This window comes from Bacillus rossius, chromosome 17 (assembly GCF_032445375.1).
Source record: "Bacillus rossius redtenbacheri isolate Brsri chromosome 17, Brsri_v3, whole genome shotgun sequence".
Classification (NCBI taxonomy): Eukaryota; Metazoa; Arthropoda; class Insecta; order Phasmatodea; family Bacillidae; genus Bacillus; species Bacillus rossius.
The window spans coordinates 29,663,525-29,678,239 of record NC_086344.1 but is presented as its reverse complement, the minus strand read 5'-3'; the positions used below and the strand labels follow the sequence as shown (position 1 = coordinate 29,678,239).

Below are 14,715 nucleotides of genomic sequence, written 5' to 3'. Positions count from 1 at the left end.
TAATTATTAATTTGAGGGTTAACTCTAGTTCATAATAATTAATGTTGACATTTGATAATGTCAGTAATTAAAGCAGTATAGATTATAATTTTACAGGACATCATTTTTAAACAAAAGTTTTTATATGAATTTCAACTTTGTTTACTAAATTTTTAACATTGTATTTGAATTTTTTGGGTAATTTTATATTCTATTGGATATTGCTAGTGTAATATTTTGAGAATAGTCTGGAAGGTACAGAAGGAAGAGCAGACAGGCGCGACACTCTGGCGCCAGAAAGCTATTTTTCACTTTGTAAATGCGTGTTTGGGATTTACGCGTCACGTTGTACGCACAGCTGTAGCGACCGTCTGGAAGGGTCTCTGGAGGCTACCACTAGCCAACCAATCAGGGCGAGTCCTGGCGTGGTGTGATGCGCTCGGCCGAAATTCCTTATTTGGGCATGTTGATGAATGCTGTACTGTGATTGGTCGGTTGGCCCACGGGGTTGCTTCCCTTGTCTTCACCTATACAAGGGAGGTAATCTCGTCTACCAACTCAGTTGTCGCTCGATTGTCGTCCAACGCGGACACTGACACCAATCCGCCGAGAAAAATCAAAGACTATAAAAAAGCTGACTGGCGAGGCTTTCAGACGCATCTATTAGATAACGTGCCCGCAGCCGATGCTGCCAACCTAGAAACTAAAGAAAGTATTGAAACAGCAGTAACAGAACTCACAGTAAATATACAAACTGCAATAAACTCGTGCATCCCAGTAAAGGAGGTTAAGTTTAAGCAGGGAGAGCTGCCGGCATACATAAGGGACTTAATATCACAGAAAAGTAGACTAAGGCGCGAACATACTAGGCGTAGACAGCGTGACATTAAAGCGCGTATTAATGAATTACAAAGAATAATTTCCGATGAGATAACTCTGTGGAGGGACAGCCAATGGGAGGCGAAAGTCTCCCAGCTCCAGGTGCAAGATGGTAGCACCTGGAGTATGACAAAGCGGTTCCTCCACAAGACAGATAAAATTCCTCCATTACAAACCCATACTGGAGTCGCTTATACACCAATAGATAAAGCACAGGCATTCGCGGACACATTAGAAGAAGCATTTAAACCTAATATCGAGCCCTGCGACCCAATATTTAATGCAATGATATATAGGGAATTAAGAATAAAACTAAATCAGCCTTTAACTTCAGAGCCTTATCTAACTCAATCGCAGGAAGTTAAGCAGACTATTAAACGTATGAAACCGCGTAAAGCTCCGGGAATAGATGGCATACAGGCAGTTGTCCTTAAGAAACTGCCTGATGAAATTTTAGAGTACTTAGCTGAATTAATAAATGCCATGTTTAAATTGCAATATTTCCCTTCACAATGGAAACAGGCCAACGTAATGGTATTTCATAAGCCTGGTAAAGATAAAACAATGCCACAAAACTATCGGCCAATTAGCTTACTAAGTATAATGTCAAAGGTAGCTGAGTACATAATTTTGCAACGACTCAATACTCATATTAAAGAACGCAACATATTGCCGAATGAACAATTCGGATTTCGCAGCGCGCATTCCACTACGCAACAACTAGTACGCATGACGGAAGAAATAGTAACAGCGTTTACATGGAACAGCTATAATGTAGCAACGTTTCTAGATGTAGAGAAAGCTTTTGATAGAGTCTTCCACGCAGGCTTAATCTATAAACTATACCAAGCCGATTTCCCCGACTGCTATATAAAATTATTAGCCTCGTATTTAGCCAATCGCTCGTTCAGAGTCACTACAGAGGGGGCACTGTCAGACGAGAAACGAATCAGAGCAGGCGTTCCGCAAGGTAGCATACTGGGGCCCGTTTTATTTAACATTTACATACACGACATGCCTAAACCTGAGCATCGCCTAGTACAGTTCGGCCTATACGCCGACGATACAGTATTGTTTAGTAGGTCACGCAACTTAAATCTTGCAACAGAAAGGCTTCAAACTGCGTTAAACTCACTAGAAAATTGGTGCACGAAATGGCGAATTAAAGTTAATCCTACAAAGTCCGAAGCCATTGTTTTTACGCGGAAACATCTCCCGCCACTAGAAAATAGGCCGCAATTAACGCTATTCAATGCAGAAATACCGCACAAAAACGTAGTAAAATATTTAGGCGTACATATGGATCGTAAATTACTATGGCGCGACCATATAGAAGCAAAAAGAAAGGTGGCATTCACGAGATTAATGACACACTATCCAGTCATGAGTCGACGACGAGGTAGCTCAGTTAAAAACGGATTAACCATATATAACGCGCTAATTAAACCCATTATTACCTATGCGGCACCAGTGTGGGCAACAGCAGCAGAATCCCATCTGAAAAAGCTACAGAGAATACAGAACAAGAGCATTCGTATCGCGACTGAAGCACCTGTGTATTGTCCCGTCAGGGCCATGCATAGGGAGCTAAAACTCGAATTATTAAAGGACTACTATGTTAGGACTACTCAGAAATTCTATGATAAATGTAAATTAAGTGAAAATCCGTTTATTTCCTCCCTTGGCGACAAAGATCCGGATTTGCATCGGAAATATAAAATGCCGGTTTCAATCCTGGCTCACAGGCCCCCGTAGCTGCGCTGTGGTTGGCCGACTCGTCCGGCCAATGAAAATACTACTCGTGAATTAAAATGAAACTTCAAGTTAATTTATACTTAATTACAATAATAAATAGTTAGGCTACCAAACGTAGCGACAAAGAGTGTCGTACTGCATTAAACCTGCCCTCTGCCCTCGCATTCAGTGAAAGTAAACACCGATCGAGCTGGGGATGCCGATACGAGTGGCATGCTGCTTGCTGCCGGGCATGGTAGGCCTGTGGTGCGTCGCGACGATATAATTTAAAATTAGTGGTAGAAGTCGTGTCCTGTGATACGTGTTTGCCCGGATAGTTAGTGCAAATAAACACCGATCGAGCTGGGGTTGCCGATACGAGTGGCATGCTGCTTTCCGATGGGTACCACTGCTGCAGGGCATGACTACTTAAAATTTTGAATATTTAAAACAATACGAGTGCTCTGTTCCCATTCGCCTGTGACTTTATATGTTGGCAGTTCTACCACTATATTTAAGTGCGTAGATATTAAGATACTAAATAAAGTAATATAATATATTAGGCTAAGAGAGAAAAATTAAAAATAATAAAAACAAAAAAATCAAATAAAATACCAAAAATATAATAGTTTAATTCATATTAAGTTATTAGCTTTAAGATATCTTAAATAATGTAGCCTACGCTCCGCACTAGCAGAGCGTACACATAGTGAAATATGTTCTGTTTGTGTATGTTTAGTAAGTAAGGTGTTCTAATTTTCTTCTTTTAGTTTAGGTGCTACTGGAGGCGGAGTGGGTGGCCCGGTGTGGCCAGCCACCACCAGAGGCGCTCGCGTCCCTGGTCAGAAGATCCAGAACTGCAGAACAACAAACAATGCGGACATTTAAGTCCAAGCGCCCAAACCCCGCATGGTAGACTCTTTCTGCTCTGACCAACTCTTCTTCCTGAACCATCCTTCTTTCTCCCGTATTGAACCTGCCTGAAATTAATGCATGAAATTTGGCATCCCGCATGAAAGTGCCCAGGGCTTTCCCTGTGTCTATGCAGGTTTTACCTGGGCCCAACTTATCTAGTAGTTTAGTCTAGAGTTAAGAGTGAGGGGAGTTAGTCATGGCGCCAATCGCTGCCATGGCTGGCCAATCCCCTCCTAGCACACGATGCATGCGACCCTCTCCCTGCATGGCTAATCCCAGCATGACTAAGGCGTATAGGCTTCGGCCTGAGACGCACTTAGGTCCCTCCCTAACCCGGACCCCTCCCAAATACACTTAGTTTTAGTTAGGTTAGGAAAAAAAAAAAAAAAAAGATTGTCGTCCAGTCCGGTCGCGTCATCGGCAACTCGCACAATATTATGGAGTTGCACTAAGGGACAATTTAACGCCTAGGGGCTGGGGCCAGGCCGTAATTTTTTAAACTAAGTTCATTTTTTTTTTTCGGAATAATGTATTAGAAATTTAGGCCCTAGGCGTCGGCAACGGCCCAACTTCGCGGGACTTCGGTCAGTGCGCGACCGTACCTTGAGTTACATCGATAACCAAGGGACAGTAATAAATTCTATTTTTTTGTGAGCGACAAGACTCAACGACCATCAACAGAAAAATGTCTGGTATGGTATGTATTTGGACCTCATCCTATCAAAATTCAAAGATATCGTTAAAATTCGTATAAGAAAAGACAAAAACTGTACAAGTAACGAAGTTTTTCTAATTAAATTCATTTGTAAAATTGTGTATTGAAGCCATGTAACGATGAGAAAAAACATTTTTTTTAAAGAAATAAACAAAGATAATTTAATAAACTCTTTTATTTCCAAATAAAGCAGAACCTCAGGAACATTGTTTGTTTTGTATTGTTACGTTTCTATGTGTGGTTAGCCGGGCAAAAACATACAACGTAACACCTTGGCTAAAGCATGAGTTTATGCAGTACTTTTCCAGACTTGCATTTTATTTAGTGACTTCAATATTTTGTTAAACTTTTATTACGTCCTTCCTGACATGCTGTTAGCACTTCGCCCGCTGTTCGACATCCTGTCCTTGTATCCTTCCACTCCTGAACCCAATATCAACACACTCGACCGAACGACCTCACCAGCACCATCTTGCTGACGACCCGCAGGGCTACCAACCTCTCCACTTCACACGTCCTACACGACAACTTTGTTGGAGAATTTCCAGTTAAATCGTTTTCTGAAATCTTTTTAGTTTTTTCAATCGGCAGGGTGAATAGAAAATATATTTTGTGGTTATATGTATAAATCAAATTGTTTGCTGGCCATCCGTAGATGTTTTCCTCCTATGGTACCGACGGAGGTGGGAGTCCATACACTAGTAGTGATAACTGTGTTCCTGTTATTACATGTAGCGCCCACAACTAAAGTCTACGACTGTTGGTGGGCATGTGACAAATTCCAAATAAAAAAATTAAATTAAAAGAGAATTGGAAACTTCTCAGTGATGAAAATTTTGAAAAAAAAATTTAAACTTCATCCTGCCATCCACCTAACTATGAAAGTATATATTTGTTTCAGTGCATAGTCCAACACATTATAAAAGGACGTTGCAAGGTTATGATCGTAATTGTTACCAGCTGCCCGGTAACGTATTCCCTAGGTTGGCAATCAAAATTGAAATAATATATTGTAACTATTTTTAATTACTATTTAATAAATTTATTAATGTAAGTTTTTATTTCTGTTAATTTTCTTGTAAATTACGGTTACCAAGGATGCTCGGTAACTAATTTTCTCTTTCCTAACCTAACTAAAACTAAGTGTACTTTGGAGGGGTCCGGGTTAGGGAGGGACCTAGGTGCGTCTCAGGCCGAAGCCTATACGCCTAGTCATGCTGGGATTAGCCATACAGGGAGAGGGTCGCATGCATCATGTGCTAGGAGGGGATTGGCCAGCCATGGCAGCGATTGGCACCATGACTAACCCCCCCTCACTCTTAAATCTAGACTTTAACTAGAGATAGGTTGGGCCCAGGTAAAACCTGCATAGACACAGGGAAAACCCTGGGCACATTCATGCGGGATGCAAATTGGCATGCATTACGTGTAGGAATTTACAGGAGACAGAGGATGGTCTGGATGAAGTGTTGGACAGAGTAGAAAAGAGTCTACCATGCGGGGGTTGGACACTTGGACTCATGGTCCGCTTTGCTAATTGTCCAGTACGGGATTTAGTGGCCAGGGATGCAAGCGCCCCTGGTGGTGAGTGGTTGCACTGACCACCCACTCCGCCGCCAGTCAGCACCTAAAAAACTAAGAAACTCTAAGACAGAAAACAGATAAATGACTTACAAACTAGGCATTTCGTCACGAAAATATGCAAACACCCAACTCATGGATGGGTGTGCAGTGCTTAAGATAAAACTACAATAATAACTATAAATATTATTTTTATTTTATTTTATTTTTTTAAATTATTATTTTAGAAATATATATTTTTTTATGACTATTACTTAGTATCTAGGACTTAATACAAATTTACAAATCTCTAATTACTACTATACTACTAGTTAAATATAGAGGAACTGTCGGTGTATAAAGTTACAGGTGAATTAAGTCAAGACCTATTCGCATTTTGGTATTTGTTGCAAGCTTGCAATTCAAAATCCCATGTCTTTCAGAAACACAACCGGCACTGGCGGTGAAGTCTGCCAGGCGGGCCATGCCCATCGGACATAAGGAGTCAGCCCTAACAGCACAGGCAGTGGAACTCCCGGGAGCCAAACCTACACCTGCGTACTTCGGACCATTTTGAATTAGCAAATTATTTCATTAATGTCTATAATTTAAGTTTCAACTCGCGGGAGACTGATTGGCCGATCGTTCAGCCAGCCACAGCACACTACGGAGGTCTGTGAGCCAAGATTGAATTTGGCATTTTATATTTTCCATGCAACTCTGGATCTTGTTCGCCCAGTGATGAAATATATGGGTTTCTGCTTATGGCACATCTATCATAGAATTTTTGCGCAGTTCGGAAATAATAATGTTTTAAAAGTTCGAGTTTGAGCTCTCTGTGCATAGCCCTTACGGGGCAATACACAGGCGCATCTGTCGCAATACGAATACTCTTATTCTGAATTCTCTGCAGCTTGATTAAGTGAGATTCCGCTGCTGTTGCCCACACCGGCGCTGCATACGTGATTATTGGATTTATTAGTGCGTTATAAATTATTATTCCGTTTTTAACAGAGCTACCTAAACGTCTGCTCATGACAGGGTAGAGGGCCATGAGCCTAGTGAAAGCTGTTTTTCTTTTCGCCTCTATGTGATCGCGCCATAGCAGTTTCCTATCCATGCGCACGCCTAAATATTTAACAACATTTTTGTGAGGAATGTGCTCATTGAAAAGTGTTAGTCGTGGTGAGAGATGTTTACGCGTAAAAACTATATCTTCTGATTTAGTAGGGTTTACCTTAATTCGCCATTTTGTGCACCACTGTTCTATTGAATTTAACGCGGTTTGCAATCTGTCTTCTGCGAGTTCTAGAATACTAGATCTGCTAAACAATACCGTATCGTCCGCGTAGCAGCCAAACTGAACTGATCGGTGTGCGGGCTTAGGCATATCATGGATATAAATATTGAATAAAACCGGCCCCAAAATGCTGCCTTGTGGGACTCCTGCTTGGTAACTAATCCCTCTTCGTATATATCCGGAAGGAGCCGAGTGCGCCCGAAGACGGACAAGAAACAAACGACGATCGGCCGCCGGCTACGAGATAGTGATGGGCAGAACGGTTCTTTTGGATGAGTTCCGTGAAATGATTCGTTCATCTCGGTCAATTCGTTCTTTTCTGTGTATGGGATCTGGCTCTTTTATCAGGTGTCGTAACTCGTTCATCCTTTAGAGTATTAGGTACGTGTTTTTGTATTTGAATTTGAACATTACTTTCCGTAACCAGGGAATCACAGTTGCGTATATGAAACAAGATTATTAATATTTTATTACTTTTTAAGTTACAAATATTAATATATAGGCTATTTACACTCTAGTGACAGTAAGTGTTTACATGTAGACCAACACATTTAGAGAAAAAAAGACAAAAATGTAATACTACTACTGCGATTCAGTATGAAGAGAAACATATGAAGTACATTAATTAACCCAAAAATGGTATGTGTGAACATTTGTAGTTACTTTCCCTGTTATTTTTAATTCATACGGTTTTTTTTTTTCTCCAAATTTGTGTAAGTGAATGTGAAAAAGCAATTTTAAACCACTACTTAACAGTTGACATTTTCAGGTATAGATACTTTTCATATTCCCCTATTTAATTTGATCAGTTATCGTTTGCTCACGTGAACATGCGCACGCTGTGATTACTAATTCTTCAGACTCCTGACGTCATGAATCATTTCACGAACGAATCAGACCGGGCGGGTGGCCGGTTCTCTCGTTCTCTCCGCGTTTTCGTTCTTCCGAATCTTTCAAGGTACCGGCTCTCAAAGAGCCGGTTCTTTACATCGTGAACGAATCGCAAGATTTCGTTCTCTCAAAGATTCGTTCTTTTTGAACGAATCGTTCACGAACGACCCATCCATCACTACTACTAGAGCCAGATACTATTTTTAATCTGCACAACAGATAGCGCTAGTAGATTGACCTAGTTCTTTTGTAAATTCATAGGTAGCGTTAGTGTTCATAATCAAATGTCAATTGAATGTTTATAAGAAACTAAATTTATGCAATAAATACTAATAATGCAATAAATATAGTGTAATATTAATTTATTTTGATTTCAAAAACAGTTGATTTGTAAAAATTGTTTTTTTTTTGCAGTAATATTCGTTTACAGATTGATTTGAGCATTATAGTCGCTCTTTTTTTTTTCGGTTTGTAGTAGATTTTGGTCGAGTGAAAGATGGATTTTGATTTATCATTTTGAATTATTTTCCTATATGATTGTGAATTAAGAAGCCGATGAAGATGCCTGTGAATACACATCAATGTTTTGTGTCTTCGTGCAGGAACAGTATTACTGTTAATCCTGATGTGACAACATTCAGATTTCCATGAAGCCGAAGCAAGTGAGTACTGATGTTTATATTAAAAAAATTACAATAAGTGGTTTAACATGTTAAGGGTTAGGCATTTATGTTAAGGCTTATTATACAGGATTTATAGAGCGATATTATCGAGACCTGAATTTGCGCACATAATAATTTTGTAATTACGTAGTATAATCATTTATTTATTTTTAATAACCCACACACACACATATATATACACATACATATATATATATACATACACACACATATGTATACACATATATATACATATACCCATTTGGGGATAGTATGGGCTTAGTAAAATTACCATAAATCAGTAATTTAAATGTAATGATTTGTGATATGAACCCTAAAAATCGTTTTGTGTTACTGAATTTATATTATTTATACAATATGTGATTCAATGAAAATTAATATATCGTAATTAAGAGAAACCCACCAAATTTATTACACTCTACAGCACTTTAATAATAAAACATTACCTCTGAAATATATACGTTCATTGAGTGGTAATGCTAAACTAAATACACATAATTAAATACATGTATGTTTATACCTTATATTTATAGTATGCTACATGCTAGCTAATAATCTGGAAATACTGATTTAAGTATGTACTAGCTCACACTATAAAATTTTTTTGTTTTGTTTCCAGGTTATTGAAGTGGATTGCTGCAATTGGCTATGACCTTGATGCCAGTAATGCTGAAACATTTAAAACTAAATATGTATGTTCCGAACATTTTGATATTGGAGCTTTCACTACATGTGACTGCATCAAATTGAATCGTGGTGCTGCTACAACATATTTTAATTCTGTGGACAGTGAAGTATGGATCTATTGTTATAATTTATTATGTCTAGAATGCTGCCAAATATAGGTGAAATGTTTATGTTACATAACATAACTTGTAAGATCTACTTGTGCAGATATATATTTTCACCTGCCTCTAAGGTCCTTTGTTATTCACAGGTAGCATTTACATGTGATGAAGCAGTATTTAACATTATTGGTCAACATGCAGTCCATCATTACAACCTTTGTACAGGCGCATACAAACATATATGTGTGGGGTATTTCACACTTTTTATTTGATGTTAAAGATTGGTATGGTGACCGGGATACTTTTTTTTATTAAACCTCCTACACAGTTCTCTACTGTTTCCCTTATCTGTTGCCTTAACATTTTTTTCCGATCAGTCCAATTCCTTGAATCACATTGCAAAAAAAGTCACAATACATGGGATTGGGCCACTCTCTTCAAAGAATTGTAATTCGAGTTTAAACATAGCAAGGCTGACCATAAATTGTAGAGGAAAATTTAAAATGTTGATCTTCAACATATTTATAACCTATGCTCATGTGATGTATATACAGCTAGTTAGAAAGTAAGTTGTAGTATAGTATGCAATTGAACCTTCAATAAGTTCTACATCCACACTTAAAAACTTATTTTACTTGATGTTTTATGTTCAATAACTATTCAGTATAAAGGTTTTTTTTTACATTATAAACTACAAAAGTATTCCGATTTGTAAATGTAATGAAATTCCACTGAGCCCTCTACCTTTTTTTTAACTACCATTTCTGCCGTGTGGCCTTTTTTTTCTTACTTTTGTGTTCATTATAAGTTACAACCACTCATTTGATTTATTGTGTTAAATTAAATGATATTTAAAATTGGATGTCACTTCATAAGAACATTCAGGATTACCTGTATTCACAGCGCACAATTATACAAAAGTTTTTTATGTATGTAAAAGTGTTTTACGTAAGCCAGTGGACACATACATGTATTGAGTAACATGAGAAAATTGAAATATCTAAAATAAAATTAAAAGGTTACAAGCTTTTATATACATGCAGCTCCCAAAAAAGTCTGCATACTAAAAAATAACACATGCTTTTAAATGAATTCTTACCATCTTATAAACTAGTAGTATTTTGTTATTTGATTTCAAATGAATTGTTTTTGGTTAATTTATTTGACTGAAGGGATTAAACATCATTTGTAGAATAAAGTGTGAAAAGTAGTATTGATCAATTTAACTGTAAGTACTAAATATGTGTTACATTTCTTGTAAGTTAAAATTGTTCAGGTATTATAAATTAGCTGAAAAAAGCAAACTCATGACTAGAATAAATTGTACTGTTAGGTATGTTTCGAAGAAAGACTACCTGTTGCAGTCGTTACCATGTGTATGTACCACATTTTTATTGTCATTATAACTGCCATAATTTTGTACAAATAAATCACTTAATACATAAAATATGGTTATGGAAATTCTCAGTTGAGTTTGTTAATGGATATAGGCCAACAAAAGGGGTATAAATGGGGAAGATTTTTTGAAAAACATTTAAATCACTTCAACTCCCATAACATGAAACATATCACATCTGTTTGAACATATTATAACTTAAAGGAGTATTACCAAAAATTTTGTCTACATACTTGAATATGACCAGCCATAACTGTTAAGGGGTGGGAAAAAACAAGGGTTTGAGGACAAAAAACTCCTAACTATCTTAGTAGGCACACCATAGAATCTGTTCAAATTTGTTGTCAATTTTAAAAAATTTTATAACCACCTGATAACCACCAAGGGTGCTGTGGGTAAAATAATGAGGGGTTAATGGACAAACAAATATTCTTAATTACTCTATTAAGTTAACTATAAAATCTATAACAATTATTGCAATTCTTCTAAAACTTGTATAAAACTTTGATCTGAAACAATTTTTTTAGGATTAACCAGTGCTGCAAGAAGTTGAAAATACCAGTGGGTGGAAATTTAAAAAAATAATAATAAAACTTCTGTACAGTGTACACTATCGCATCCATTCTTATTTATTTAAAACTTTCTAAATATCTTTTGAAACTTTAATGTAACCAAACATTACTGCAATGAGTGAAAATAATATATTCAGAGACAAAAAATGATAACTTTAATTATTGCACTTGCTCTCTGTATGCTGACTGCATTGCTAAAATGCACATAGACCTCCAATTAAATTAATAAAATAAAGTATTCTGCAAAATGTTGATAGCGAAACAATTAAAATTGTGCCAATCTCACCTGTGTACATGAAAATCTATATTATGCTTCAAATAGGCTATTTTATAAACCAGAAAATGAAATTACCTATTTAGGACTTTCCATTACCCTTAGCATTCCTTTACTGCATCTTATTTTTTTGTTCAGTTATAATTAAATTTTGGTATCTTCTTGTTATACGTGGGTAATTGTTCCTTATCACGTACTCAAGTTCAAGCCTTGATCCTGTATGATTGATCCTGTGGTACATGATGCTTGCTGTCTTAATTTAGTACATCAAAGATCCTGGACATAACAAAAATATTACAATAAAAATAATTTTTGGAAGTAAAAAAAAAATTACTTTCAGATTTTTATTTGATGTGATAATACCATCAGAATTCATTGTTACATCACCCCATTATTGTATCCAGGATCTTTCTATATACTAAATTAAAACAGCAAGCATCATGTACCACAGGATCAATATATTCAGGATCATGCCATTAGGATCAAGGGATAGGCTTGGATACGCTGTGCGGAACATTTACCCACATTGTGTTTAAATATAAATTGTTTCATCTTGTGGGTGAAGAGAAAGAAGGTATCCTCAGTCCAATTCTTTCATCTACTCCATAGTACATATGTTTCTAAGAGCTATACAGTTGGTTTTAGATTTATTTAGCAGTAGTTAGCTTCAAACCAGAAATTATATTAGGTCTTTACAGCATTATTTATACTATTTTCCTTCACAAAAATTTATGAACCATCAGAAAAGTGTGGTGTGCTACCTTGTGTAATGTGAGAAAGCTGGTATACTTGAAACACGAGTGGGCCAAGGAAACTCATTCTGAGAACTATATATGATTTTATTTGTACACTTTAAAGTTGTGTAAGTGAGATACAATTACTAGGTCTTTTACTTTACTTTTGATCTTGAAATAACAACTTTTGAAGAAAATATTTATGATTTATGAGGTCTAAAGGTTTAGACTTAACACAAAAATAATTCATGCTGAATTTTAACTCAAAATTTCAAGGCTTGACTAGTAAACTTTAATATTGTATTTACTGTTGACTTTTTGTAAGTCACAATGTCATTTTTTTAATGTAAATTTTGAATGCAACAATATACAATATTATTCTTAAAAGTGAATTAGATAATAGGGTCATTCAAATATAAACCGGAATATTTTTATACAGATTTATTGGTGATATACGAAAACTACAAGTGGAATGCCTTTTTTTTCTACATAGTTTCCTTAAGCATATATACTTCCCCCCCCCCCCTCCCATTTCTGATCCCTTCATGAAAAGAAGACTGGTGCTCCAGCAGCCAACTGCACATGTACTGTTTGACTGCAGCATTGTCTTCAAATCATTACCCTCCTAATGCCTCTTTCAGTGGACCAAACATACAGCCTGAATATTGCCTTCATTGATGCTGGTTGCCGGATGCAATATGTGGCATCGATTTCCCACTTTCAAAACTTATGGCCCAATGGAACACTTGTGCATGCCTAGGTATCTCCTCCCCATTCTCCCGCCACCGATTCCCCAGCGGACTGCACCACTCAAGTCGCTACTTGAGTCGAAAGAACAAAATTCTGTGGACAGTGAAGGATGGATGTATTGAACTTTAAAAATAGCCTTTTTAGTGTTGTTTCAACCTTGCCATATTATGGTTTACATAGTTGTGTGAGATGCACTATGTACACAAAACTTAGTTTTTTAGTTTATTTAAATTGTGAAATCATCAAATGTTATATTCATGTTCCTTTTTTTTTTCTTGGGTTATGTTTGTAACTTTGACTCTTTTTGTTTATTCATCCCGCTAGGTTAAATGGGTTTTTAATGATTTTCCATTTGAAAAAGAAAAATGTAGTGCCCAAACGTGACTTGAAAGAATTGAGTTACCACCTGATCGTGTCTGTGATAACTAAGGAGAATTTTAATTAGCAGATCTCATTTAGTCCAAAATTTAAATTTAAAAAAAAAAATGAACAGTTTTTTTAACACAGGATCACTTTCAGCACATTGAAATTGTATCGAGCATCCTGCAAATAAGATTATGAAACAAATTCAAAAGGCTATTATTATTATTAATATTATTATTATACGACGGAAAATAGCCAGTTCGATAGCTCGAAACACGTTGCTAATCGATTTGTATTATACATATCGATTTATATCGTTAACGCACTTTCGATCACGGTATTTCATTTGTAGATTCATAGATGGCAGCGTAATCGGCGATTGTTTGTAGGTACAGAAAAACAGCGTTGAGTTTCCGGTCTTTATGATATATGGTCGTTGCTTCTGGACGCCTGCGTCGTGAAGTAAAGTAAGTTTGAAGACTCATAAATAAATTTAAGTTGCTGGGCACGGAAAATGCGGAAATCCTGATTTTGTTGTGACGAAGCATGCTGTTGCTTTGAATGGGACATCTACGAGCTCTAACATGTGTAGACTGGTTCCCGCATTTGACTATGAACTCTTAATATGTGTAACGACTACTTTTCAAATAATTAACACTTGTAACGAATTACATTTAAAAAATGTAATTCGTACTTGTAATCGGAATACATAACATTAATTGTAATTGATACATTAAAGTAATCGATACTTTATATTTACTTGCCGTTACTTTTATTCTTGGAACGTATAATGAATACAATTAAGAACATGAAGAACATACATTTTTGTATTAGTAAAGTTTATAATTTTACACTTGTAGTGCTACGATCATATGCACGGTAAGCAAACTAGATAATGAATTTTATTAATGATATGTATTAACACTTTTTTACAACATTTACTGACATTAGCTACTGTATTTCCACGATTGTAATTGTATTGTAAGATCAATTCAAACATTTAAGGAGTGTTACTTTTATTACAGGTAGCTACTTGTATGGAGTGTTTCGATGTTATTCAAGCAAGTTTGTCCTCTAATATTATTCATTTAATTAAAGATACTAAATTTAATCATTTTTTTTTAACAAAACATATATGTATGTATATTAATGTAACAGAGTTTAAAAAAAATCGTAAGTTTT

The 14,715-nt window shown here is 36.3% G+C and overlaps 1 protein-coding gene and 1 long non-coding RNA gene across 8 annotated transcripts in view; one reads left to right on the top strand and one right to left on the bottom strand.

Moving 5' to 3' along the window:
- Positions 1 to 14,715, bottom strand: part of LOC134540635 (clavesin-2-like) — a 68,994-nt gene that overhangs the window by 41,814 nt on the left and 12,465 nt on the right. The window lies entirely within an intron of this gene.
- Positions 5,624 to 14,715, top strand: part of LOC134540636 (uncharacterized) — a 37,700-nt gene continuing 28,608 nt past the window's right edge. For 4 of the 6 annotated variants that reach the window (XR_010076473.1, XR_010076471.1, XR_010076472.1 and 1 more), the window contains exons 1-2: positions 5,626 to 8,635; positions 9,276 to 14,000. This is a non-coding gene — a long non-coding RNA (uncharacterized LOC134540636). Of the gene's footprint in view, positions 8,636 to 9,275; positions 14,413 to 14,715 lie in introns of all 6 variants that reach the window. The other 2 variants (XR_010076474.1, XR_010076469.1) reach the window with 1 other exon arrangement.